Consider the following 27,504-nt stretch of genomic DNA (forward strand, 5'->3'; position numbering starts at 1 on the left):
GAGAAGCGGTGGATGTCATATACCTAGACTTTAGTAAGGCATTTGATATGGTCTCGCATGATATTCTTATTGATAAACTAGGCAAATATAACTTAGATAGGGCCACGATAAGGTGGGTGCATAATTGGCTGGATAACCGTAGTCAGAGAGTTGTTGTTAACGGTTCTAAATCCTGCTGGAAAGGGATAGCAAGTGGAGTTCCTCAAGAGTCTGTTTTGGGACCCGTACTGTTCAATATCTTCATCAATGATGTAGATATTGGGATAGAGAGTACGCTTATTAAGTTTGCAGATGATACCAAACTGGGTGGGGTTGCGACTTCTTTGGAGGATAGGGACATAATTCAAAATGACCTTAGCAAGTTAGAGAAATGGTCAGAGGTAAACAGGATGAGGTTTAATAAAGAGAAATACAAAGTGCTCCACTTAGGAAGGAACAATCAGTTCCATACATACAAGATGGGAAGCGACTGTCTAGGAAGGAGCATGGCGGAAAGGGATCTAGGGGTCATAGTGAACCACAAGTTGAATATGAGTCAACAGTGTGATGCTGTTGCAAAAAAAGCAAATATGATTTTAGGTTGTATCAACAGGTGTGTTGTAAGCAAAACTCGTGAAGTCATTCTGCCGCTCTACTCTGCACTAGTTAGGCCTCAGCTGGAATACTGTGTCCAGTTCTGGGCGCCACATTTCAAGAAAGATGTGGAGAAATTGGAAAGGGTACAGAGAAGAGCGACAAGAATGATTAAAGGTCTAGAGAACATGACCTATGAAGCCAGGCTTCATGAACTGGGCTTGTTTAGTTTGGAAAAAAGAAGATTAAGGGGGGACATGATAGCGGTTTTCAAATATCTAAAAGGGTGTCACAAGGAGGAAGGAGAAAATTTGTTCCTCTTGGTTTCTGAGGACAGGACAAGGAGTAATGGGCTTAAAGTGCAGCAGGGGAGGTTTAGATTGGACATTAGGAAAACATTCCTAACTGTCAGGGTGGTCAAATATTGGAATAAATTGCCAAGGGAGGTGGTGGAATCTCCCTCTCTGGAGATATTTAAGAACAAGTTAGATAGACATCTGTCAGGGATGGTGTAGACGGAGCTTGATTCTGCCTTGAGGGCGGGGGGCTGGACTCGATGACCTCTCGAGGTCCCTTCCAGTCCTATGATTCTATGATTCTGTGATTCTATAAGAATGGTGTTAAATACCTGCAGTCCAGTTAACACTTTGCTCAAAGCCCTTCCCTACCACTCTGTCTCTCTTTGAGGAGTACTGGAACTTATAGGTATCCTTTACAACCCAGGGACTTTTGTGAGTGAGGACTCCCTATTTCACACTATAGTCCCCTTCCTAGCGTTGTCCTTCTGTAACTATGAACACAGGTGCATTCCCTCCTCCCCATGCCACCTGGCAGTGGCTGCAATACCTTCTTTTATACCCCTCCCACAACTGGAGAATGCCTAACAGGCCTGCAGGTGCAAGGCTTTCTGGGCCCAGAACCATTCATGTACCCAGCTCCCTAGTGGGGGGGGGGGGTTATCTACTCCCTCACAAAGCATTACTCTGTATTGAGAGTCAACAGAACTCAACTGAGAGCATCCATATGGTTCTGCTGACTAAGGCTTATAGCAGAACATTGCCTGAGAATAACTAAGGCTGTTTGGTAGGAGGAGAGATCCTTCAAGAGAGCGTGACTCTTTCCTAATGGTTGTAGGGGTAAAAGCAGGAGTAGCTGCACAAGCAACAGCAACCACACCCCAGGAAGGGTTGGTGGCTTTCCCACTGCTACCAGCCACAGTTCCACCGAGAGAGGGCAGTTTTGACTCTCATCAGGGGTCCCACTGTAGAGGATGCTCACAGGATGCACTGAATTAGTAACTATACAAGGGGCCTTGGCTACATTCCCTGGACAGCTCTGCGCTGCACTAACTAGTTCTGAACCCTCAGGCACAATAGATGCTGTTGGCATCTACCACTGTGACTTCCCTACAACTAGAGTTTCCAGTGCTGGGGACTCTGCACCAGCATCTCTGCTGCTGGAAACCTATGGCTGGCTGCAGTGCAGTATTGCTGAAAGCGCACCTGGGAGTTCATTCTGGGAAAGCCTCTGTTCTAAACTCTGCCGTGTCTTATTGTGGACATGTCACCTTCACACACAGAGAACCATTCTACAGGGGATTAGAAGGTGAGGTGATGTGAGTGTGTGGTGGAGTGTACTCTCCAGACTGGCTCTGAAAAAATGGAATTAGGCCAGAAGGGCTTGATCAGCCAGTTAAGATGCACACACGGGAGATCTGGGCTGTGAACAGACCATTAATTAGAATTAAGTTCACAGATGAACTGCCCCAGCTTCTATAAAGCCAGGAGGTTGGTCGCAATGTCAGGCTTCCTCCCTGCCAGTCTCTCCCCCTTCGGGAAGGGAGAATGGAAAGGAGATAGGATCCCCTGAGACTATAGGAGAAAAGGAGTTTGCAACTACAAGACTGTTAAGGCAAGAGGAATCATCCCTGGCTGTTGCTGAAATAGAAGACATAATTGGTTTAATTGGCTCCACCCCTGATATTCCAGCCACCATGCCCATTGCAGGGCATCTGCGTCTGTCTGAGCACAAGTAGGATGGGCTTGTATCTTCTTTAGGGGAATTAGAACCCCTGGTTGGCAACCAGCCATACCCAGACACACAGCCCTAGAGTAATGCAAAACTGTTTTTATCTGCACACTCATGCCATACCCCTATTCAGCATCAATCTGGTAGCTGTGTCCGCCTGCTTTGTGGCTGCAGGTCCTTGGGGTAAGAGATGTGCATCAGCTCCTCCTCCTATTTTCTGTAAGTGGAACCATCATACATGTGTGCCTGTCTGCTTCCATCCCCACCTGGCCTGTTTGATCTACCTATTGTTACTGTATGGCTGTGTCTAGACTGGCCAGTTTTTCCGGAAAATCAGCCGCTTTTCCGGGAAAAACTTGCCAGCTGTCTACACTGGCCGCTTGAATTTATGGAAAAGCGCTGATGATCTCATGTAAGAGATGATCTCATAAAGAGGGCCCCTACGTCAGAACCCCTGGGAATGCACAGGCCTGGGTTCCTCAACCTTTCCCTATTTCTAGCACCACCAACTCTACCCACCCTTGGCAGAGCTGCTGCCTCTGGCTTACACTTGAGGAAGGAGATCTATCCATTGACATCTAGGAGAACATGGGCATAATGGCCCAGCCCTGCTGAGGGACACAAAGGAGGCAGAGGAGTGGAGGGAAAAAAAACAAACAAAGGGGGCAGTCTATTCCTTCTCTCTCCTGGTGGACCTATTGGCTGTGTCTAGACTGGCAAGTTTTTCCGCAAAAGCAGTTGCAAAAAAGCATTTTTTTCCATTAAAAGCATTTGCAGAATATCATGCCAGGCTAGACGTAGCCTATGGCTACGTCTACATTGGCCCCTTTTCCGGAAGGGGCATGTAAATTTCACTAGTCGTCGTAGGGAAATCCGCGGGGGATTTAAATATCCCCCGCGGCATTTAAATAAAAATGTCCGCCGCTTTTTTCCGGCTTTTAAAAAAGCCGGAAAAGAGCGTCTAGACTGGCCCCGATCCTCCGGAAAAAGTGCCCTTTTCCGGAGGCTCTTATTCCTACTTCAAAGTAGGAATAAGAGCCTCCGGAAAAGGGCACTTTTTCCGGAGGATCGGGGCCAGTCTAGACGCTCTTTTCCGGCTTTTTTAAAAGCCGGAAAAAAGCGGCGGACATTTTTATTTAAATGCCGCGGGGGATATTTAAATCCCCCGCGGATTTCCCTACGACGACTAGTGAAATTTACATGCCCCTTCCGGAAAAGGGGCCAGTGTAGACGTAGCCATTGTGTTTTGGGAAAATAGCTAAATATTCAGTGGCTGTGAGTCAGATTGACTCTATGTGCTTGTGGCTAGAGTACTTGGCAAGGATGTAGCAAAATCAGGTTCAAGTCTTTGCTCCACATCAGGCAAACTGAGGATTTAAATTCTGGTCTCTTGTACCCTAGGCCTGAACCACTGGGCTATTGACTATAATGCAAGGGAAGGACTCTGCTTTTTCCACAGGGCATCAGCTACCTACAAACATCAGCCAGGCCAGTCACCAGCCCCGGGTCCCTTTAAATTGCCGTGGGAGCGCTGCTCTGAGGGTTGGAGTGGAGTGGGTGGAAACCCATTGCTTTGCTCCAGGTAACACTATATAGGCTGGCTGCCAGGATACAAACAAAGGGTGAAATTCTGAGCCCCTCAAAGTCAATGGGCATTTTGACATTGAAGTCACCATCTTTCATTTTTAGGTCGCCAGTTCCTATTTGGCCAGGGACAACAGCAACCAGAAATTATCATCTGCTTGTCTGTTAGCGATCCATATGAAAGGAGTTTATACCACAACATGATTCCCAGTGGATGTGTGCCTCTATCACACAGGAGTGCACTTGGCATGTTCCTTAGCAGTGGAAGAGGCCAGCGACTGAGCCCTCAGCAAGATATTTTAGCATATTCCTTCCTTTGAGCATTAGTGTTCCAGGTTGACTTCAATGAGTCTGCTTTCACGTGCTACTATATCTTGCTGAATCAGGGTCTGAATCATTCCTTCAGGTCAGACTTGAAGCACACCATGGGACAACTTATACTTCCAGCCCTGTGCTGTATGTGTTCTCTGGGGAAAAGAACTTCATCAATTTGACTCTTTCTGCCAACACTAAAAGTTTAATCAGAGGATTCTTTTTACTGTGTCTACGTCACCAATTTTCTGTATTTATTTTTAAACTTTGTGGGCAAAGCAAGATATATTACAATAAAATGAGGTCTGTTTTTATATTGGTGGAAAGACTGCAGCATGTGCATAGACTACAGATGAGCACCCATGTGATATTTGTTACTCTTCTCATCTGCAGCTCCCTTATTAAATGGTATTCATTCACTGTATCACCTCTATAATTAGACTGTAAGATGCTTGGGGTATAGACGTTGGCCCTGATTCAGAAAAGCACTTGAACGTGTCCTTTACTTTAAGCATGTCTGTAATCACATTCCTATTCAGCAAAATGCTTGTCTTCAATGGGACTTATGCATGTACTTAAGTGTTTGCTGAATAAGGGCTGACGTCATGGTTCTTTATTGGCTCTAACAGGCTGAGCACATTATTATTATAACTCTCAAAGTTAGATCTGTTACTTCAATAGCTGAATAGCTTTAAGCTTTATTTTAACTCTAGTCTAGTTGCTCTGCACAAATTAAAGTTACCTAGGAGAATAATTTACATAAACTGCAACATGTGACAGTCCACTAATTTTTATTCTATAGCTAGGAGTAGACCCAGATGTCACCACAGCCAAACATATGAAGAACTAAATAAGCTGCAGGCCCAGCTGCTTTGCTTCATGTGAGGATTTCAGCAGTCTGAGTTCCATCCTGCCCTGGCTGCTCACTCCCTAGACCTGCAGGAGCTAAAAGCACCACAGAAGCAGTACTGTCAACCACAGGCAAGTAACATTCTTTTATTGCTTCTGTAGTAGGCTTTCTGGCTACTTTAAAGCAGTGCATTCCAGTGGAAGTAGTTCCCTTTTCTGTGTGAGAAAGGGTCTGGCTCTATCACCCTTTGTCTATCTCCTCTGTCAGAAAACAGTTTAGAGAGATTAACTCCACAGGCTACCCCCTCCTGTCCACTGTTAAGTGTTCAATGCCTTCCCCTAGGAATGTGCATCTCCCACTCCCAAAATGTGAGACTCTAAAAACACTATGTACTTTTAGCCTTACTTTGCTAATTTAGAATTTTAATATGAGAAAGCTGCCTAAACTTTCTAATGAAATTAGACCCACGTTCTAAATGAAGGTGACCAGATGTCTCAGTTTAGTTACAGTCTGGTGTTCAGAGAGGAATCATCAAGACACTAAACTACCCCAGACTGCCAATCTCATCTGTACAGATGGCCGACTTTGAAATCCTGCCCCCCCCTCCATTGCATGTGAGATGCAGATCAGCAAAAACTGCTGCAATCAGCAAGGGACAAAACCTCTTCTAAGTCATGCTCCTAACAAAAAAAGAAGTCCCTCTGAGGGCGCCTCCGATAACAATTGGAATTCTTTAGGGAGCCAACGCTAAAACTCCTTACAAAGGGATACACTGCTCTCACACTCCAGCTGCTGGTTCAGTAGCAAAGGCAGGAGAGTGCAAATTTGGTTACTTTCATCTAAATCCTCTTAGTGTGACTGCAAAGGGTGAGCATTCACTCTTGCTTCTCTGGAGGTTGGGAAGTAACACAGACTATAGGTGAAGATTTATTGTAGGTTTATTTGACCATTTCACGTTACAACCTTACAGAAACAAGATATTCTTTTAATAAAATGTGGTGTTTATTTCATTTGTTCTATTCCCACAGTGGCATAGCAAGTAATGTCTTGAAAAAAATCTTGCTGTCTTTTGTGGTGTTTTCCCTGGAAGAAATTGAATGTTTCATATTCTAAAAAACCAGATGAGAAACATGAAGTCATTAGTCACCCAGGCATTTACAGTGTTTTTCCTATTTCCTTTCTCCCATGGCCTCTGCGGTCAGTAGTATAAAATTCCTAGGAACTCCCACCTAAACACAAGTTTCCTGTTTATGCTCCCAGTGGCTTTTATGTTTAGCTGTTAAAAGCTATTGACTAAAGTACCATAAAAAGAATGTGAATGGAGACTGCAGGTGAGCAGAAAAAAACATGACAGAATTACATCTGTATTCATTTTTATTTGAGAACAGGGACAAAGGAACAAAGATACCAGTTAATAAGTGCATTATTGCCTCAGAGGTGGGCAATAATTTTTGCAGGGGGGACCACTCCATGAATTTTGGTAAGTCATCAGGGGCTGGCTCAAGGCCTCTAGAACAGGTGGGGTCTCAGGTGGAAGGGGCAGGAGTGGGGCTAGAGAAGAAAGAAAGAGCTAGCTGCTGGAGGAATATTAGAAACACTGTACTGCCTCTTAAAACGAAACTCATCTTAGTCACCATACTTCAGACTGAAGCAACTCCAGTGTGTGTGTCCCTCTCCCCAATACCTGAGGTATAGGAGTATGGGGTACACGCTGACTTTGGCACTCCCCTCCACCCCCTCTGTGCAGCTAGTAGAAGGGTCCCAGGAGCAGCTTGGCTGCAGGACAGAAGAAGGTGGGGGGTGAGGGGCAGCTGAACACATTCTGTAGGAACACTCTGCTATTCCAGACTGTGGGCCATATTTTGTCCACCTGTAGTGCCTCAGATGAGCCGGGCTACAGATACAGTATTGCATTTCTGCTTTAGCACATCAACCAAACTTATTACATGCAAGTGGAATAAAGTCCAGACCAGGTTTATATACCTCCACTTGGTGCTTTAATAGGGTCGTTTTCATAAAGCTGAAAACAATTGAACCAAATCATCTGGGGGAGAGAATTTTGTACAGAAAAAATACAAATGATTTAAAGACAACTCACTAGATCCCCCAAAAGGCAGAATCCCACAGTTAAGGAAGAAGCATGTGATGGTTGAAAAAAACCAATGTGGTTTAGCAGAGAAGTTAAGGGGGCAGTTTAAAAAATAAACTTAAGAAAGGAGACGCTGATAGTAATGAATGCAAATTAAAAGTTGGGAATTGCAGAAAAATTGACAGGGAGCAATCTCTGGTCAGACATAAAGAAAATAATTTTTTATTAAATATATTAGGCATTAAAATATTTTTGACGATGGTATCAGCCCACTAATGGTAAGACTGGCAATATTAATTCAGAAAAAGGGAGAAGTGTGCAATAAATATTTCTGTTCTATTTTGGGAAAAGATGATATTGTCTCAGGCTGGTAATAATACTATTTCTAATCCACTAGTATCTCTGGAGGATGTTAAAAAGAAGCTACTAAAGTCAGAAGTTATGAATTCAGTAGGTCCAGGTAAGTTTCATCCAAGAGTTTTAAGAGAGCTGAGTGAGGAGCTCGCTGTAATGAGGTAATGTCCATTTTCAATAAGTCTTGGAACACTGGGGAAATTCCAGAAGAGAAGCTAACGTGCCAATTTTTAAAAAAGTAAACTGAATGATCCAGGTAACGATAGGCCTCTAAGCCTGACTTCAATCTTGAGCAAGATAATGGAGCAGCTGATATGGCACTTTATTTATAAAGAATTAAAGGAGGGGGTAATTAATGGAAATCAGCATGGGTTTATGAAAAATAGGTCTTGTCAAGAGGACTTGATCTTTTGTGGGGTGGGGGAAAAAAGATTACTAGTTTGGTTAATAAATATAATAGTGTTGCTGTAATAAAATACTTAGACTTTTGTAAGACATTTGACTTGGTACCACAAGATATTTTGATTAAATCAATATTTTGAGACTTATTTAGTGAGTTTTCAATTTAATGTGTGCGTTATTTTATATTCTAGGTTTTTTTTAAACAGGAAATAATCATCAATTATATATGTTTTCAGTGGGGTCCCTCAAGATCCATTCTTGGCCTCATGCTATTAAATAATTTTTTTCAATAACCTGGAAAAAAAGTCATGAAAGCTTTATCAGTTATATGACAGAGGGGGAGCAGTAAATTTTGAAGAGAATATATATCAGTGTTTCTCAGCCAATGGTACACGTTCTCTTAGGGGTACGCGAGAGAAGTCTGGGGGGTACTATGCGCACACATCCAGCGCCTGACAGGAAAAGCGCATGGCTGCAGAGGTGGCAGCTCCGGTGAGCCCCAGACCAGTTCCAAGTTGCGGGGCGGATTTGGGCGGGGAGAAAAAAAAATCACTTCCATGGCCACCTCTCCTAGTTTGTTTCCACTCCGGCAGCTTCCCCAGGGTGCTGCAGTGGGGGGGGGGGGGGGGAGGCAGCTGAATCTGGAGACGCACATTACCCCCATCCCTACCAGTAGCTCAGTACAACACATCCCCATCACAGTAAGCTTTGCTCCAAAGGACCCACCTACATCAGAGGTGTAGTGGGGGGGGCGCCGGGCTAGGGTGGGAGCACACAGCTCCACATGGCGAGCTCCCTGCAGACAAGATGCCGAGGCAGGGTTGGGCAGTGGGAGCGGGCATTTCAAAGGTAGGGTTTTCATACGTCCAGTGCCTGACTCTGGGGGAGGGGCATTGGGTTAGAACTGGAGGGGGTTGGGGGAACGTGGCTCTGGGGAAGTGGTGAGTCCAGGAGGTGAGCTGGGGGTGCCTGGCTCTGGGGGTACTTATAATTTTTTTTAAAAGGGGTACTTTATTAAAAAAAGTTGAGAAACACTGGGATAGATCACTGATTCACAGCAATTTCAATTGCTTGCTAAACTGAGCACAAGCAAACAACGTGTGTTCTAAGATGGCTAAATGTATGCAGTTTGGAACAAACAACGTAGGCCATACTTTCAGAATGGGGGATTCTATCCTGGGAAGCAGTGGCTCTGAAAAAGATTTGAGCATCGGAGTGGCTAATTAGCTGAACGAGCTCCTAATGTGATGGTGGGACCAAAACAGCTAATTCAATCCTGGGATACATAAAGAGGGGAATTTTGAGTAGGAGTTGAAATGTTATTTCACTTCTGTACTTGGCGCTGGTGCAACCAATTCTGGAATACTGTGTCCAGTTCTGGTGCCCACCATTAAAGTAGCATGATGATAAACTGAAGTAAATTCAAAGAAGAGTCACAAGTATAATTAAAGATTTAGAAAACATACCTTAGTGATAGGCTCAATAAGGTCATTTATTTGACTTAAAGAGAATTAAAAGGTGACTGAAATATCTACCTGAGGAATAAATATTGGGCTCTTCAATCTAGCAGAGAAAGGTTAAACATCATCCAGTGGCTAGAAGTTAAAACTGGACAAATTCAGACAGGAAGCATACATTTTTGAATACACTGGAGTAATCTAAGATTGTGGTGGATTTTCCATCACTGACTATTTTTAAATTGAGGTGGAAATACACCCAGGGATGCTTAGAAATTAGTTGAGGAAAAGTTCAACGACAGAAGGTCAGACTAGATGATCACAGTGGTCCCTTCTGGCCTTGGAATCTATCAGTGTATGAAACTGAAAGTATCTGATGTTAAAAATTAAGTTTATCACTGGGCTGGTAAAAGATGAACAATCTGTGGTATGCAATAAAGAATAATAGTTACTATTTTTATACAATTTATTAGAATATCTTTGAAGTACCAAAATTCAGACTGCCAACATTTGTTAAAAACTTCTCTTTTAAGGTCACAAAATTAGCCTCATGCTGAAACTAGAATAAAAGGCATCAGTAGAAGAACAATGTTTAACTTCTATGGGTCTATTAGACATGGGAAAGCTCTGGCTGATATGCTAATCTATTTCTAGGGCCAGTTTGGAATCCTAATCTGTGGTATATAATCTAGTATGCTATCCAATCATTTGAAAAATGTTAAGTCCTGTTGAAATCTACAGAATTTCAGACTTTCTCATGTTTATCACTTCAACAATCACTACTGTTAGAGTAGCAAAATTTGCTAATTATGCATTGAGCATATAGATTTGAAAGGCACTGTCCTGGACTCTTGGGTACTTGGTACAAATACTAATTATGTATGTAGCCAGGAAACATTACACACTGGTTATATGTGGTATTTATTATTAAATATGCTATGTGGACACTTAGACATTTCCATTAATTTTTAAGACTATAAGAAAACTAAACATTAAAGTCCTAAATAATCTTACAGTCCCCAGCACATTCATGGTTAAAACTAGTATGAGAGCCATAAAATGCCTTTTACTTCCCACAGTGTAACTTAAGGGTGGAGTGTCATTACCTTTGAATTTCCTGGCTTCATTTGAGCCAGACATTTCATGTTATTTAAACATAGTTTTGTGTATTTTATTATATCATGAATGATGTCATTTTCACCCAAACACCGTTGACACTAATTTATTTCAGCAGGTAATTAGTACAGAATTATTAAGCTTTCATGCTGTTATTGCCTGTCATGACATTTGTATGATGTAGAACACACCCATTTTAGAACATAAGCAATATTAAAAGGATCAAGATTTACTCACTAAGAATATACATGGAAACTTCACAATCAAAATTGTTATATACAAGGAAAGGAATATGGCCAAAATACTTTGATAGATTTCTATGCAAAGTCTATATTACCATGTTTGTCTGAGTTTACTGCTGAGTAGTGAATGGACCCAGAGTGTGTTGAAATTCATAATATAATCTTTCAGAAGGAACACACACAAAATTAGGAGCAGGACTGTTGCAGGCAGTTTCAACTCCTTAGGACAGGAGTGGTTAATAAGATGGCGGCTGCTCACCAGGGTGAGCCACTGACAGGCAGCTGCCACTGTATTTACCTGCCTCTCCACAGGTACGGGCGATTGCAGTTCCTGTTGGCCATTACTAGCCAATAGTAGCTGTGGAAAGCAGCACAGACTGGGACACTGGATTGGCCCACAGCCTGGTATTTGACCACTGCTGCCTTAGGATGATCAAGCAAGTCATTCCATGTCCTACACATTATAGAAGATTACAGGTAACGTAAGACTTATAGAAGGGACTAATTCAATATACAATATATTGCATTTCCTTGAATGCTCACCTTTTACTCATGGTGAATATCTCTTTCTATTGTTGTGTCGAATACCTTCTTCAACAAATGATCTTAATTGCAGATGTTCTTCTATCCAAATATTTTACATCATATACAATGGCATATACTGAAGTTTGCTTCTTATTACAAATCCAATTTTCAGCTTCCTCATTTTAGAAGAATAGTCTCCCTGGAATTTTACATGTAGTCATAGGTATGCAGGGGTTGAGGCCAAGTTTAGCCCCCTGCACTGAGGTAGGATTAAGTATACCTTGACCATCCCTGATAGTCTACTTTGTTCTTTCAAAAGCCTCCAGTGATGAGGATTCTACCACCTCCCGTCAAAGTTCAGCTATATATTGTTGGATTTTCCTACACTTTATCCCAAATTAGAAACTTTTAGGAAGTTTGAGGGCAGGAAAGGGAAATCACAAAAGGCACTTTAAAATGATGGGCCCCAGTTTATAAAGGCATTATTATTCAGCACATCATTTAAGGACATGCTTACATTTAAACACATTCTTAAGTGCTGGTTAAATACTTTCTTGAATCAAGGAGACTATGTTAAAATGCGCTTTTTGAAAGTTTTCCTGTTATTTTGTTAAGCTTCTAATATAGTTTAGCACAGACAAAGGAAAACATGGAGTATGTAGACCAAAGAACACACTTAAGTATGAGAAAATAAAAAACTTATGGGGAGTATTAGTTGGGGAGCAGTAAAGTTATAATATAAAGAACTTCGAGTTTAGATATTCATACCAAAATATTTGGGGAAAGGACTCAATGGAACAGATATATTAAGAGGAGGCATCAAAAAGTGGGGCATAGGAATTCCTGAAAGGAAGAGACAAGAAGATCGGTCTCTCTCAGATTAGCATGGGTAACAAAGTTCAAACTTTCTGATAGGCAAGATACTCAAGGCCAAAATAGGTCTCAATAGTGTCAGGTTTTAACAGTCTGATTGTAAAAAGCAGCATATGTAGGCAGAAGCCATTCTGAGAGTATCCAAGAAAGAAGAAAGGAAATGGGTTGCCACTCCAGAAGGATTTACGAAAAAAAGAATTGAAGGTCATAGGTTAATTCTGCAGCTAATTAAATTAGAACAATGACAATGCAGCACCATATTGTATCAAGTCTGATTTTTTGTTCTGATGGCTTCTGTTTTGTCAACTAAGTGGAATTTCTAAAGAAGAGTATCTTGATTCCTTCTACAGATTTAAGGATTGCTGTCATGTAGAACCTGTAAGCTCGTGATGGTCTTCCCCAGTTACCAGTGCTGATACATAATTAATTTAAATCTTTGTTTTCAACCTTTGAAAGATGAGGTCTTTATCATGTGACATAGCTTCTTGCACTAACAAAAATATTACAAGAGTGAGATCTGTCACTTTATAATCAGGTTACTAAGCAAGCACTTTACTTGCTAAGTGTAATATTCACCTACAGCAAGACTGTGTGGAAAGAGCACATAATGCACCACCCACAAAGGAGCTGTCTGAAGAAGTACAATCTATCAGACATCTATCTGTCAGGACCAGGAGAGAGCCATAACAGCGACAATTACTTCGATCCTAATTCCCTGCACAAGTGGTACTGTACATCGCAGCAACTCTATTCCACAAGCTTTGTCGCTTACAAGTGGGACAAAAAGCTCCCCTCTCCTCTCCTCCCCAGTAAGCATCTTAACAAAGGTTGCACTGATACATTTCCCCTCTGGCCTTCAGCATATTCCACACAACTCAGGAGATTTCCTTTCACTAAAAAGTAGCTCTCTGTACCATCACAGCTGGAACTAACTGAAATAAAAACCATTTTCAATTCTTATGTTTTAATATAGAAGAATCAGACTTGGAGGCTCAGGCCCATCTCTGGATATGGATCCAAACTTTCCTAAAAGTCAGGAGGTATCTGAATTGGACACATTTTAAAATATGTAAAAATTACTATCTGCATCTAACATGGAGGACAACTTTAGTTGTCTCCAACCCCACCCTTGATTTTGCACATTTCTGATTCATAAAAGCATATTCAAAATGTCTCTGTGTTATGACTATTACTCTCCCTTTTGGACTGATTTGTAATTCTGGGTGGTCCAGCTTCCACAGGGAACTTTAATTGTTATACCTCTGAACTGCAGCTGAGTGAAACTTTTGTAATGAAACATGAAGCCAGGTGAATACAAACTGGAAACTCAGGCAAAGTTTGACTAGTTAGCAGAGGCTCAGAAACTTTTCAGTGAACTGAGTCCAACAGAGCTCTGGTTTTGGTGTTTTTAATTCATATGCCAAAACAAAACACAATTCAGGAGTTTGAACTGAGTTTGGCTATGTGTTTATGAATTTAAAACCCATGCAAACTAGAACTGTGCAAAACTTTTGTAGGGATCCTTGAAGCTAAAACTACAGAGATAAATTTACTGTCCCGGAGCTTGTCTAAACTTAGGGTTTGTTTATACTGGCAAGTTCCCTTGGCAAAAGGCAATTTTAATCAACAAAACAGGGTGGGTATACCTACTACAAGGCCACCTGTGGCAACAAAACTCAATTTCATCAACAAAATAAGACTTCTCAATGAGAGGCACAGGCCTTTCATGGACAAATTTGCCAGTGTAGATACTGAACTTAATTATATCTCTCAAACTGGCCTCTTGTCAGCCGTTTCAACTCCACTGCCCTGCAGCCAGGTAAGCAACCTTCTGCCCTCCCCCTGTTCAAGCCCCAGGAATATCTGAAATTCCACTTCCTGTTTATACGGCATGAAGAGCTCACATCACATCTTTCCAGGTGACCATAGCAGCTTTCCACAGGTAGTGCTCTCCTGCCTTGGACCACTGTGGAGCTACTAGATTTGCTCTCACACTTCTGCAGTGGTACAGTCACCCAATGCAACTGCACTTAGTGCTTAGTGAAGATGCTACCTACAACGATAGGAGAGTTTCTCCTATAGGCATAGCTACTTCACCTCTCCAAGAGGCAACACTACGTAGAAAAGGGGCTAGCTTGGTATAACTGTTGCTCAGCAGTGTGGATTTTCCACACTCCTGAGTAATATAATTATACTGACATAAGTTAATAGTGTAGACCAAGCCCCAGATTACTTCCTGAATAAAAAGACTAAGACTGGCAAGCGATTAAAGAAACTAGTCATGATTAATCATACTGCTAAATAATGAGTGCCATTTGTTTCAATACTTTTGAGTGTTTTCTACATTTTCAGTTACAATGCAGAATGCAGAAAGTACAGTGTTCACTATTTTTTATCACAAACTAGAAGATTTATCTAGCATTGCTTGGATCCTTAACTCTATTATTTGTTTTCTGGAAAATAAAATGAATGTACACTTAATTTGAATCGTTGCTCTGGGGTGGGGCTGGGAATAGAATCATAGAATACTAGGCCTGGAAGAGACCTCGAGAGGTCATTGAGTCCAGTCCCCTGCCCTCATGGCAGGACCAAATACTATCTAGACCATCCCTGATAGATGCCTATCTAACCTACTCTTAAATATCTCCAGAGATGGAGATTCCACAATGTTCCTGGGCAATTTATTCCAGTGTTTAACCACCCTGACAGTTAGGAACTTTTTCCTAATGTCCAACCTAAACCTCCCTTGCTGCAGTTTAAGGAGTTCAGTATGCAGGCTGTCCTGCCACAGCCCTCTCTCATCACAGCAGCTTGGGGCCAGATGAGATGCACTTATCTATGGCTGCAGCGTCTCCAGCTGACACTGCCAGGGGAGGGGTGCATGTTCCCTAGCTGAGGCAGGTCCAGGTTCATCTGCTCCCTGAGCTCCTCAGCCAGAGTGAGGAATGCAGCAAATTGTGCTTTTTCCTCTTGCTCCCTAATGAAGGGAACAATCTTCCCATACAAATTGGGAGGAGGAAGCTTCAGCCCATCCACTCTCCCTAACGGGCATCAGCAGATGGAGGTGGGGGCATTTGGGGCTGTAGCAGTCCCAGATGGCAATTCTGTCTCTCTTCTGTGTGTATTTATGAGAAGCAATCCCATTCCAGGCACATCCCATTTTCCTGGCACAACCAAACACTTACCTTGCTTTCAGTTATTACAAAAAAGAAGAAGCTATATATCAAATTTGGTTGTCCTAGCTCTTACCATTTAGGAGGAGTTCTTGAACAGACAGAAAAACACACAGACTCTCTCAAATATGTAGTAGATATGCATCATAAAAGTAGTATTTTAGCTCACCTAATACAAATATTGTAGTGCAATCTCTAGCATGAAAGTTGAGCTTACAAATGTAGAATTATGTACAAAAAACTACTTTCAAAAATAAAATATTAAACTTTAGAGCCTACAAGTCCATTCAGTCCTGTGCAGTCTGTTTCTTGTTTACAACGTCACCTGAAAGTGAGAACAGGTATTCACATGGCACTGTTGTAGTTGACGTCACCAGATATTAACATATCAGATGTACTAAAGATTTGTGTGTCCCTTCATATTTCAAACACCATTCCAGAAGACGTGTCCATGCTGATGACAGGTTCTGCTCAGTAATGACAAAGGTGTGCAGACTGATGCATGTTCATTATAATCATCTGAGTTACATGCCACCAGAAGGTTGATTTTCTTTTTTTGGTGGTTCGCTTCTATCGTTTCTGCATTGAAGTGTTGCTCTTTTAAGACTTCCGGAAGCGTGATCAACTTCTCTCTCAGATTTTGGATAGCACTTCAGATTCTTAAACTTTGGGTCATATGTCTTAACTATTTTTAGAAATGTCAAGTTAGTCCTTTCTTTACATTTTGTCAGATATGCTGTGAAAGGGTTCTTAAAACAAAAATGTGCTGGGTCATCAGATTCTGCCATATATTCCATTCTATAGCAGAATGCGGGTAAAATAGAGTGGAGGGAGAATTGTATGCCTCCAAAGAGTTCAGTCACAAATTTTATTAACACATTTTTAAATAATCAGCAGCAGCATAGAACCATATCCTCTGGAATGGTGGCCAAAGCATGAAGGGGAATATGAATGTTTAGCATATCTGGCACCTGAATACCTTGCAATGCCTGCTACAACAGTGCCATGTGAATGCCTGTTCTTATTTACAATGTCATCTGAAAGTGAGAAGTGCATTATTTTCTGTAAATGTAAACAAACTTGTTGTCTTGGAGATTAGCTGAACAAGAAGTAGAACTTGGTGGTCTTATAGGTGCTGAAGTTTTACATTATTTTGGTTTTTTATTGCAATTATGTAAGAAAAATGTACAATAAAAAAGATTGCACTGTAATACTTGTATAAGAAATTGAAAAATACTATTTTTATAGTGCAAATACATAATAAAAATATAAAGTGAGCACTATACACTTCATATTCTGTGTTGTAATTGAAATCAATACAGCTTGAACCTTTCTAGTCCAGAACCCCAGGACCAGATCGATTCCAAAAGAGAGAATTTTCTGGACCATGGGAGGTCAATATTGTCTAGCAGCATTACCAATGCTTCCACTGCTTACTGGGCTGTTAGAGGACATGTAGGTATAAACTAGAGCTAAATAATAGCACGGAACACTGAGGCTATAGCTACACTGCATTCCTCTTTTGAGAGAGGAATGCAAATGCAGCCGAGCAAAATTGCAAATGAAGTGCAGATTTGAATTTCCCATGATTCATTTGCATAATGGAGTCCAGGCGCTTTTTTGAAATACCGTATTTTGAAAAAAAAACTCAGTCTAGACGAGGTTATTTTGAGAAAAAACCCTTCTTTTGAAATAACCCTTAAACCTAGGTTAAAGAGGGTTATTTCGAAAGAAGGGTTTTTTTCTCAAAATAACCCCGTCTACACTGCATTTTTTCTTTCGAAATAGGGTATTTCAAAAAAGCGCCCGGACACCATTATGCAAATGAAGTGCGGGAAATTCAAATCCGCGCTTCATTTACAATTTCACTTGGCTGCATTTGCATTCCTCTCTCGAAAGAGGAATGCAGTGTAGACATACCCCAAAGGTGCATGTACACCCTTATACACTTATCAATATAGGACATGCAATTTGAGGTATGCAAATTGCTTATCTTATTTTGATCTAATTTCTAAATAGCTTATTTTGAAATTTGGCACTGTCTATGTAGCACAAAATTTCGAAATAAACCACTATTCTGAAATGTCCCTAAACCCTCATGGAACGCGGGTTACAGGGATGTTGGAATAGCAACCCCGTTATTTTGAAATCTATTTCGAAATAAAGGGCTGGTTTAAAAGATGCGGAATAGCTATTTCAGGATACCTCCGGTATCCCAAAATAGTGCCACAGTCTAGACATACCCTGAAAGCTAGGACTGGTTGCTTGTAGCCCAGTGGGGCACAAAAACGGGGGGCTCGTCCCCCTTAGGGTCAGTGGATGGACATTCTGACCCACTACACAGCACCTTGTCTATAGTCAAAGAGTCTTTACTCGCCCACCCTTGTTCCGGGGGGGGCTGACAATATATACCTAAGAACCGTCCTCCAGCCCAACCCTATGTCAAGGAGGGGTAACAGGCAATTAGACAGTATAGGGACGCATTATAAGTCTGAGCCCTGGTTCAGGTCGGGGCAGCAACAAAGCAGTTTCTCAGTAGCTCAAGGCCCATTTGCAAGGGCTCCAGCCAGGTCCCCTTGCTCAGGTGGGGGTCCAGTAGATAAATGTGAATGGGAGGTGAATGGGATCAACTGAGGGGAGAGACTTCCACCTGAGAGTGGGGTACTGGGGGGGGGATGCATGCCCACCCACTCCACTGCGTCCCAGCCCAGGGCCTTAGTAGCAGCAGAGCCGATGGTTGCTGGGTCAGCAGGGATCCATGCTGAAACACACTGATCTTCTGCTACTGCAATCCACTGACCCTCTGCTAGACCAAGGTCGGCTATCCCTGGGCCATTTCCGTTTCCCCCCTCGGGTTGTACCTGGATCCGGGGCAGGTCCTCAGGACAGCGTGGGTTGGGGTCCTCCAGCTAGGTAAACAAACTCTCCGGGCAGTCCTCCAGTAGTCGGCCTGGTAGCCCAGGCCAGTCATCAGCTTCCCCAGGGTCTAGCTTCTTGCTTGGTTGTGCTGGGGAGGCTTCTGGCTTCCTTGCTGGCTAGGGCTTGATCGGTCTTTCTGGCAGGCTTTTTCTGACCTCGCCTCCTGGCTTCCACCCAGGTGAGTTGTTAGGGCCAGATGCTGCCCACCAAGGCTCAGGGAAAGGTTCGTCCTCCTCGGGGTCAGTGGGTGGCCACTCCCACCCACTACATTGCTATAAATAAACTTTATGGGACCATGGGAAACTGCCACACCACGAAAAGTGGACATCTGGCTAACTAAAATCATTCCAGATGACAAATGTTTCTGGACTAGTGGGGTTCAACTTGTGCATTTAAATGTAGAAAAACATCAAAAAATATTACATTTCAATTGGTATTTTATTGTTTAACAATGCAATGAGTTAATTGCGCAAGTTAAAAGTGACTGTCAGCCCTAAAAATGCTTTCTATGGTCTGCTCCTGCTCCCATTGTAGTCAATGGGAATCTTGCCACCAACTTTATTAATTAGTGCCTAGGAGTCCGCTTCAGACAAGTTTTCAAATTCCTATGTAAAAATCTAGATGAAGCCTTTGTGGAAATGGTCACATTTCTAGCTTTTCCAAAATCCAAGTCAGAAATCTGGAGAATTTTTTCACAAGAAGTTGATTAGTCTTTTCTTCTCAAAAAAGAAAAATATCCAGTTCAACCTTTCCTCATAGGTCAGGTTATTGTCTCTCGATTTGCTCCCATAGGCACCTCATGGCAGCACTCAGAAGGTGCACTGCCCCCACTGGGCTCCTGCCAAAACTGATTTCTAAATAGGGTACTCCCTCATGCCCCCTCACTGTTCCTCTGCATGGCCCTCCCTGCACAGGCACCAGTAGCCTATGCTCACTCCAGTTTGTCCACATCTTTCTTGAAGTATTAGACACAGAATTCCAGCTGATAACTTACAAGTAGAACAGGATATAGTAGTTATCTCCTGTGTCTTACCCAGGACACTCCTGTTAATAGACCTGTAACAGGGTATGCACCCCGGAGCACAGGCAAGAGGCTGTATGGAATATTATATTTCTTTTCTCACACCTTGGTTTCCCCTGCAGGCTGCTGGCCGACCTTGACAGGTCTTCAGTGGCTTGGCCCTCCTGCAAAGACATGAAGTCCAAATGACCTCTTCTGTGTTAAAGAGTCCAGTAAGAGTCTGTTGACACTCACTAGAAACTTCAGCCCTGGTTCTGGACCCTTTAAATTCAAACTCTTGTTCAGAACCCCAAAAAGTCCTGTCCCTTTCTTTGGGGTTTGTTTACACCACTTTGTCTGTGGCCAGTAGTGGAATACAGCCTCATCCCCCTACTCACGTTTACAACCCAAGTACCCTAAAAAAATATCAACCACCTACTGCTCAACTCAATACTTTTGCTATTTCCTTGGGCCTTTTATCTCCTGCCCTGTCTCAGGTCCTTCTTTCTGTAGTCCAAGCTACACAAGTTCTAATCAGCACAAACTCTTGACTATTCTCAGACTCCTTTGGCGAGAAAGAAGGACCCACTGTTCACTCCTTGTCCCAGCCAGGAACTGACCTGCTAACCACTTTCTGTGGTTTCCAAAAACTCTTCTTTTAGGCAAACTTTGAGGATACAGCTTCACTGTTCCACTCACTGATTCCTAGAGATGGGTGTAATAGGGAAGAGAATGCCACTTACACTCCTGAACATGTTGTTGGTATGCTGCTACCTAGACTCTTAGGGTACGTCTACACTAGCCCCCTAGATCGATCTAGGGGACTAGTGTAGACGTACCCTAAGACTGTAGGGCCAGGTACACCTCAGACTGATATTAGCTTTGTTTCAACTGCACCACATGCTGACTCAAGTTGTGAGCCATTATGACTTCCAGATCCTTTTCAGTTATTCCCTGTTTTATAATTGTGCATTTGATGCTTTTCCCTTCTAAGTGTACTGCTTTGCATTTGTCTTAATTTATTTCAGTAGTTGATTTCTGACCAGTTCTCTAATTTGTCAAGGTTGTTTTGAACTCTAATTCTGTTCTCCAAAGTTTACAAGCTCTAAATTCTCCACTCTCTCTAAGCCATCAGTGAAAATATTGACTAGTCCCATACTCGGGCCTGATCCCTGCCAGGGCTTCACTAGATATGTTCTTCTGTCATGCACCTACTTTAATAGTAACTCCAGCTAGATCGTATTTACCTAATTTGTTATGAGATTCTCATGTGATCAAGGTTACCTCTAAGCTGCATGGTAGCACAGCTGCCTAATCAGCCCCACCCAGCCAGGGGTTCAGGACACACACGGAGCTACCTGGCTGGGGGAAGAGCACTTTGCCCTCAGACACAGCAGTAGCTTCTTGCTGAGGACAGAGCAGCGAGACTTTCCCAGCCTGTAAGGACACATATAATTAAGGAAATCATATGCAAACACTTGGAAGGTAATAAAGTGATAGGGAATAGCCAGCATGGGTTTGTGAAGAACAAGTCATGCCAAACTAATCTGATAGCTTTCTTTGATAAGATAACGAGCCTTGTGGATAAGGGAGAAGCGGTGGATGTTATATACCTAGACTTTAGTAAGGCATTTGATACGGTCTCGCATGATATTCTTATTGATAAACTAGGCAAATATAACTTAGATAGGGCCATGATAAGGTGGGTGCATAATTGGCTGGATAACCGTAGTCAGAGAGTTGTTGTTAACGGTGCTAAATCCTGCTGGAAAGGGATAACAAGTGGAGTTCCTCAAGGGTCTGTTTTGGGACCCGTACTGTTCAATATCTTCATCAACGATGTAGATATTGGGATAGAGAGTACGCTTATTAAGTTTGCAGATGATACCAAACTGGGTGGGGTTGCAACTTCTTTGGAGGATAGGGACATAATTCAAAATGACCTTAGCAAGTTAGAGAAATGGTCAGAGGTAAACAGGATGAAGTTTAATAAAGAGAAATGCAAAGTGCTCCACTTAGGAAGAAACAATCAGTTCCATACATACAAGATGGGAAGCGACTGTCTAGGAAGGAGCATGGCGGAAAGGGATCTAGGGGTCATAGTGGACCACTAGTTGAATATGAGTCAACAGTGTGATGCTGTTGCAAAAAAAGCAAATATGATTCTAGGTTGTATCAACAGGTGTGTTGTAAGCAAAACTCGTGAAGTCATTCTGCCACTCTACTCTGCACTAGTTAGGCCTCAGCTGGAGTACTGTGTCCAGTTCTGGGCGCCACATTTCAAGAAAGATGTGGAGAAATTGGAAAGGGTACAGAGAAGAGCGACAAGAATGATTAAAGGTTTAGAGAACATGACCTATGAAGCCAGGCTTCATGAACTGGGCTTGTTTTGTTTGGAAAAAAGAAGATTAAGGGGGGACATGATAGCGGTTTTCAAATATCTAAAAGGGTGTCACAAGGAGGAAGGCGAAAATTTGTTCCTCTTGGTTTCTGAGGACAGGACAAGGAGTAATGGGCTTAAAGTGCAGCAGGGGAGGTTTAGATTGGACATTAGGGAAAAATTCCTAACTGTCAGGGTGGTCAAATATTGGAATAAATTGCCAAGGGAGGTGGTGGAATCTCCCTCTCTGGAGATATTTAAGAACAAGTTAGATAGACATCTGTCAGGGATGGTGTAGACGGAGCTTGATCCTGCCTTGAGGGCGGGGGGGTGGACTCGATGACCTCTTGAGGTCCCTTCCAGTCCTATTATTCTATTATTCTATGGTTCTATGACACATCCCCTCCCTACCAGATGGGAGAAACTCTCTGCTTGGTCCTCAGCATGGAGCTGCTGCTGTCACAGAAGGAGAAATGCTCCTCTCCCAGCCAGGCAGCAACATGCACTGAGCCTTGAGTCCCTGGCTGGGCAGGGCTGATTCAACAGCAACAGTGCTGTGCTGCCACGCAGCTTAGAGGGAACCTTGCATGCAAGTCTGTGTTAAAAGTCTTACTTAAAAGAACCCAACAAGATACCATGTCTACTTCTTTCACTCAACCATTGGGCCAGTAACTTTGTTTACCCTTCTCCACTCCTCTGTGACCTCACCCATTTTCCATGAGTTCTCCAAAGTAATTACTAACAGTTCCAAAATTGCTTCAGCTCATTCCTTAGGTAATCTAAACTTGAATTTCATCAAGTCCTGCTGACTTGAAATATATATTCCTTATTTAAATATTCTGCAATCTGGCCTTCTGAGCTTGCTTTTCAAAAATCCATTGTTCTTATTCTGCTACTCCAACTCTTTCCTTTTCTTAAATGTCATGATTCTATCATTTTACTTTCACCCCAATTGCCTTATGCATTCAGACTCAAAACCAATTACTCCCTGTTGATCAGACTTGAATCTAAAATGGCTGTCCCCTAGGTTACTTCCTCCACCTTAGGGGTGGGGAAACATAAAACAAAACTTGTCCGCAATACACCCAGTAGCAAATCAAAAGAACCATAGCCTTGCATCAGGCCTACTTTACTCTCTTAAACAGTTTCTGGCCCCAGCCAGACCACTCTAAGGCTATATCTACACTACAAGGTTTTTGCGCAAAAACAGCTGTTTTTGTGTAAAAACCTGCGGAGCATCCACACCTCAAATGAGCTCTTGCATAATTAAATGGGCAGTTAAACAGCAAAACAGAGGGCTTTTTCTGCCATAGGTAAACCTTCTTTTCTGAGGCATAACTGCTTTTAGCGCTACAGCTATTGCATAAGAAGGCAAGTATGGATGTTCCAGAGGGAAAAAGCACAGGTGCTCTGATGGCCATTCTGTGGTAAAAGGGCATCCCACATCTTCCAATCTGGGCTCGTGAACCAGAAGTGAGAAAAAGAGGGGTATAAACATTTTCTAACCTCATGTAGTTTGAGAACGCAAATGTTGATATAAAATGCTTTACAGAAAGTCTTTCTAATCACTCCTAGTTAAACACTTTAGTAAGGGTCAACAAAGAAAAATCCCAGCTCCATCCATCCATCCATCCATCCACCCACCCAAACTCCTCTTAATAAATAGCCCCCAAACCAGCAAGATCAAGAGGTTACACAGAGTTACAATCAGCTGGAAAGGGGCATTGTTTCAAAGTGTGTGGGACTTGGCAGTGGATTATATCAAACAAAAAATTTCAGTCATTGGCATCTTGATCCAAAAACACTGCTTTTCACATGGGACTTACAAGCTTACGATTATGCAACAGATGTCATAAATTGTCTCCAGATGTATCTAAGAGATGCTTCCCCAGTTGCTCCCTCTTACAAGCTTTATGGAAATGTCCCATAATCCAGATTTGGACTAAGGTGTCTAAATGTTTGTACTGAATGCTTGATTTGGACCTGGTTCCCCATATTGTCTTATTTCTGCTTGGCTTTGTAGGGATACAAAACCTCAGACAGAGGATGTGTCATATATTTTGTTTCTGCTGACTTTGGCATGTGACATATCCTGCTTGTATGGATGACAAGCCTGTCCCCTACTGGGGCCAGCTAGAAGAATCTCATGAGGGACTACCTCCCATTGGAGCAAACTGTTTTCCTTCTCAAGCAGAAGCCAGGAGACATTTACAGTAAATAGTCCAAGACTGGAATTCCTGAAATCTAAAAGAAAGCAGACCGTTAACACAAACTTGTTGGATCTGGGGAGTGATGACCTACTGCAACTGTGGATCTTTATGTATCACTCAGAATGCAACAATACTAGGATATCATTGAGGAAATTACAACACTGTTACTCTGCTATTGTTACTTTTAATCTGTAGGAATTTACATCTCAGATACCCTCACATTCTCTAGACCAGGAATGGGCAAGAGAAACACCCCGCACTCAGAATCAGGCCTGCCAACCCTTTCAATCTGGCCCTCCTGTCCCTGCGGCATGAAACAACACCCCTCAAAGTAGCTGCAGCGGGAGGGACAGAGGCTTTGCACACTGCCCCACCCCCGTCAAAATTTCTCAGTTCCTATTGGCCAGAAACTAGCCAATGGGTGATTAGAGATTTTGCTGGGCGTGGAGGCAGTGCAGCACAATTTCTCAGCTCCCATTGGCCAGTTTCCATCCAACAGGAGCTGAGAGATTTTGCTGGGGGCAAGGGCAGCACACAAAGCCTTCCCTTCCCCCAGTGCAAAGAGCCACATGGAACAGAGTGCTCTGGGGCTTCTAGCAATTAGGAAAGCCTCCCTAAGAGCACTGCTGGTTGTGAGCTATTTAGGTAACTGCCTGACAGTCAGAGCCTGCCTAAGGTACCTCATTCTCTTGCACACCCAACTCCCTCCCAGACACAGCACCCCTTCCTACTCTCCTCCCCCAGGCCAGAATCCTTTTCAACGCTAAAACCCGCTTCTGGATCCTGCAAACAAATCCCTTTCCCCAGGTCACTACCCAAACCCTCTGCACTCTCCTCCCCCCACCCCAGGTCACAACTCCCTCCTAGACTCTGCTTCCCTTCCTACATCCCTCCACCAGATCAGACTCTGCTCCTGCACCCACACCCTCTCCCAGACCCTGCACCCCAAGCTCCTGTTCCAGGTCACAACCCTCTCCTTCACCCAAACTCCCTCTCTTGCTCCCCAGTCTCCTGTCCCAATCTCCTTTCTGCATATAATATCCATTCCAGGGTATATCTAGACTGTAGAGTTTTTCTGGGATACTGGAGGAATCCCGGAAAAACTCTTCAACATCCAAAGAATGTGACTGCTCTTCCAAAAAAATTTTCAGAAGAGCAGATGCGTTTTTGGTATCCTGTTAACCTCATTTTACAAGGAAGAAGGGATGATCCAAAAAAGGGGTTTTTTCCCACATTTGACCCAATGGGAAAAATGTCGGAAAAGCCTCTTCTGAAAAAACAAGTGGAAAAAGCTACGCAAATTGCAGTTCACAATTTGCTATCTTTTTCCGGAAGAACTGTGTAGTCTAGACACAGCCCCAGACCCTACAGCGCCCCCTCCCCCCCCCGAACAGGATAGCCCTTGAACAAAATCTTGGAGTGGTCCCCCATCAAAATTATTGCCCACTCTAGAGCCTGAAACTGTAGAAATTGCAGCGCAACACTGTGTACCCTCTTACAAACCAGCCTTGGCACCCCCAATATCCCTTAATCTTAAATGTAAAAGCAGTCAAACTAAACTCTACATTGTTGTTGGTTTGTTTGTTTCTGGCGTGCTACCTTTTCTAGTCAGACATGTCACAATTTATGTGCGTTCATGGAATTAGTCCCATGATATTCTACTTTCCGCATTTTTAATGCTTCAAATGGAGGAAATAAAACTAGGTTTCCTGGGTCTTTACAACCCAAGTATGCCTGCAAAACAGACTTCTTACCTGGCACTCCATATAAATTCCCTGTCTGTTTTCTAGCCCCACTGTGAATACTCACATATGTTTTTAAAGAGACACAATTTTGTCTTGTTGATAGCAATGCAATTAGAAAGCTATTTGGCACATAGAGGCAGCTTCAGTAGTAATTTGGCACTGCTCCATTCTTCTACTACAGCTCTGATTTTGCTCCCCCTTGGCTGTTTTTCTAGATGTCTTACAGCTTGTGGACATATCATCTATGTCTACTCAGGCGTAACCCATGGCGGCATTCTAATACCAAGTACAGTATGTTTGGCAGGCCTGTTCCTACCTTAGAGCATGATTTTGGCTTTTCAACAGACACCACTTCTGTGTCTTCTGATGTAGTACATTATTACAGGCAGGTGCATGGTTAGCTTTGTGAAAGGCAGTATGCCATTGACTTAGCTTCAATCACAGGATTTCATTCACGTCACATTTAAGAATGGAGTCTAATTTCAATTCCTCATTGGATTTAGGCTGAGGAGCTTCTGAAAGAAAGCGAGCATTTCCCCAAATCCTGATTTATTTCAAATAGAAACATATGTATTTTGGATTTTGAAGGACCTTGTTAATGGAGATAATGGTAGGGGCATAGGTCCATTTACTTCAGTATTGTACCTGAAGTAGTATCCTATACTTAATGTGACATTGCACCCCATATTTATGGAAATAGGCTTATGAATATGAATGTACCTAACTCAAATATGCTTTATGCAAAATATTGCATGTAACCTACATTGGAAAGCTTGTAATCCCCTGGATGTGCATATTTGATTTGTATGCATGTACCATTTCTGTACCGAAATTAAGAATATTGTCTGTAGATTTATTTTCAATGTGTTCATGTTGAGAAAAGCCTATTTCCAGCCCTTCAGGAACAACAATGAAGAGGCAAGAAACATAGCCAATAACCCATTAACAAGAGACAACTGAGTGAGGAAGAACTGCCTCCCTGCAGAGGTGCTATAAAGACATGTGTCTGTGCCATGGAATGGAATGAGGAGTAATGGTAGTTTGAACTAGGAAGCCTAGTTCGAACTACCTAGTTCGTGCCGCGTGTAGCCGCGCGGCACGGGGTTCGAACAAGCCGGGATTTAAAAATGGCGGCGCCCGGCTTATGCAAATGAAGCCCGGGAAATTCAAATCCCGGGCTTCATTTGCAAGTGCGGTATGCCTACATTACCCTCCTATTTTGAAATAGGAGGGTAGTGTAGACATACCCTAAGAGAGGTAGGAAGAGGCCCAGGGCAGGGAGTAAACTTGGCTCGTGAGGGCTGGTGAGTTGCAGTTTTTCCCCCACCAGTCAGATAGAGGGAGGAACCACTATCCTTTGGGCTCTGGGCCAGGACCCGTTGAGAGGGAGGGCTCGGGTCTCCCTACCCCACCCCACAAACTAGGACACACCCGTATCATGTTAGGGGCTGCCGCCAGGGATGGACTAACTTGGCTGCAGGACCCAAGACTGTGAAACTATTTGGACATAATTCAACTCTGGTCAGTAGAAAGGCCAGGAGCCGTACCCCTAAAGGGACCTATGGACTAGAGACTCCTGGATACTGCCCCGTGGGGGATGAGCTGCTGTGCTGAAGGATTTGGCCCAATTGGTTGTGCAGACTCGCTGCCGTAGGCAAAGTGGGGCTCGAGT

At 42.9% G+C, this 27,504-nt stretch overlaps 1 long non-coding RNA gene across 1 annotated transcript; it reads left to right on the forward strand.

Moving 5' to 3' along the window:
* Positions 1 to 5,162: 5,162 nt before the first annotated feature.
* On the forward strand, positions 5,163 to 26,943 carry LOC102456494 (uncharacterized). The gene is made up of 3 exons (XR_016348980.1): positions 5,163 to 7,896; positions 11,320 to 11,484; positions 23,901 to 26,943. It is a non-coding gene; the product is annotated as an uncharacterized LOC102456494 (long non-coding RNA).
* The last annotated feature ends 561 nt before the right edge of the window (positions 26,944 to 27,504 follow it).

The sequence above is a fragment of the Pelodiscus sinensis genome, chromosome 2 (assembly GCF_052426305.1).
Source record: "Pelodiscus sinensis isolate ZL-2025 chromosome 2, ASM5242630v1, whole genome shotgun sequence".
NCBI lineage: Eukaryota > Metazoa > Chordata > Testudines > Trionychidae > Pelodiscus > Pelodiscus sinensis.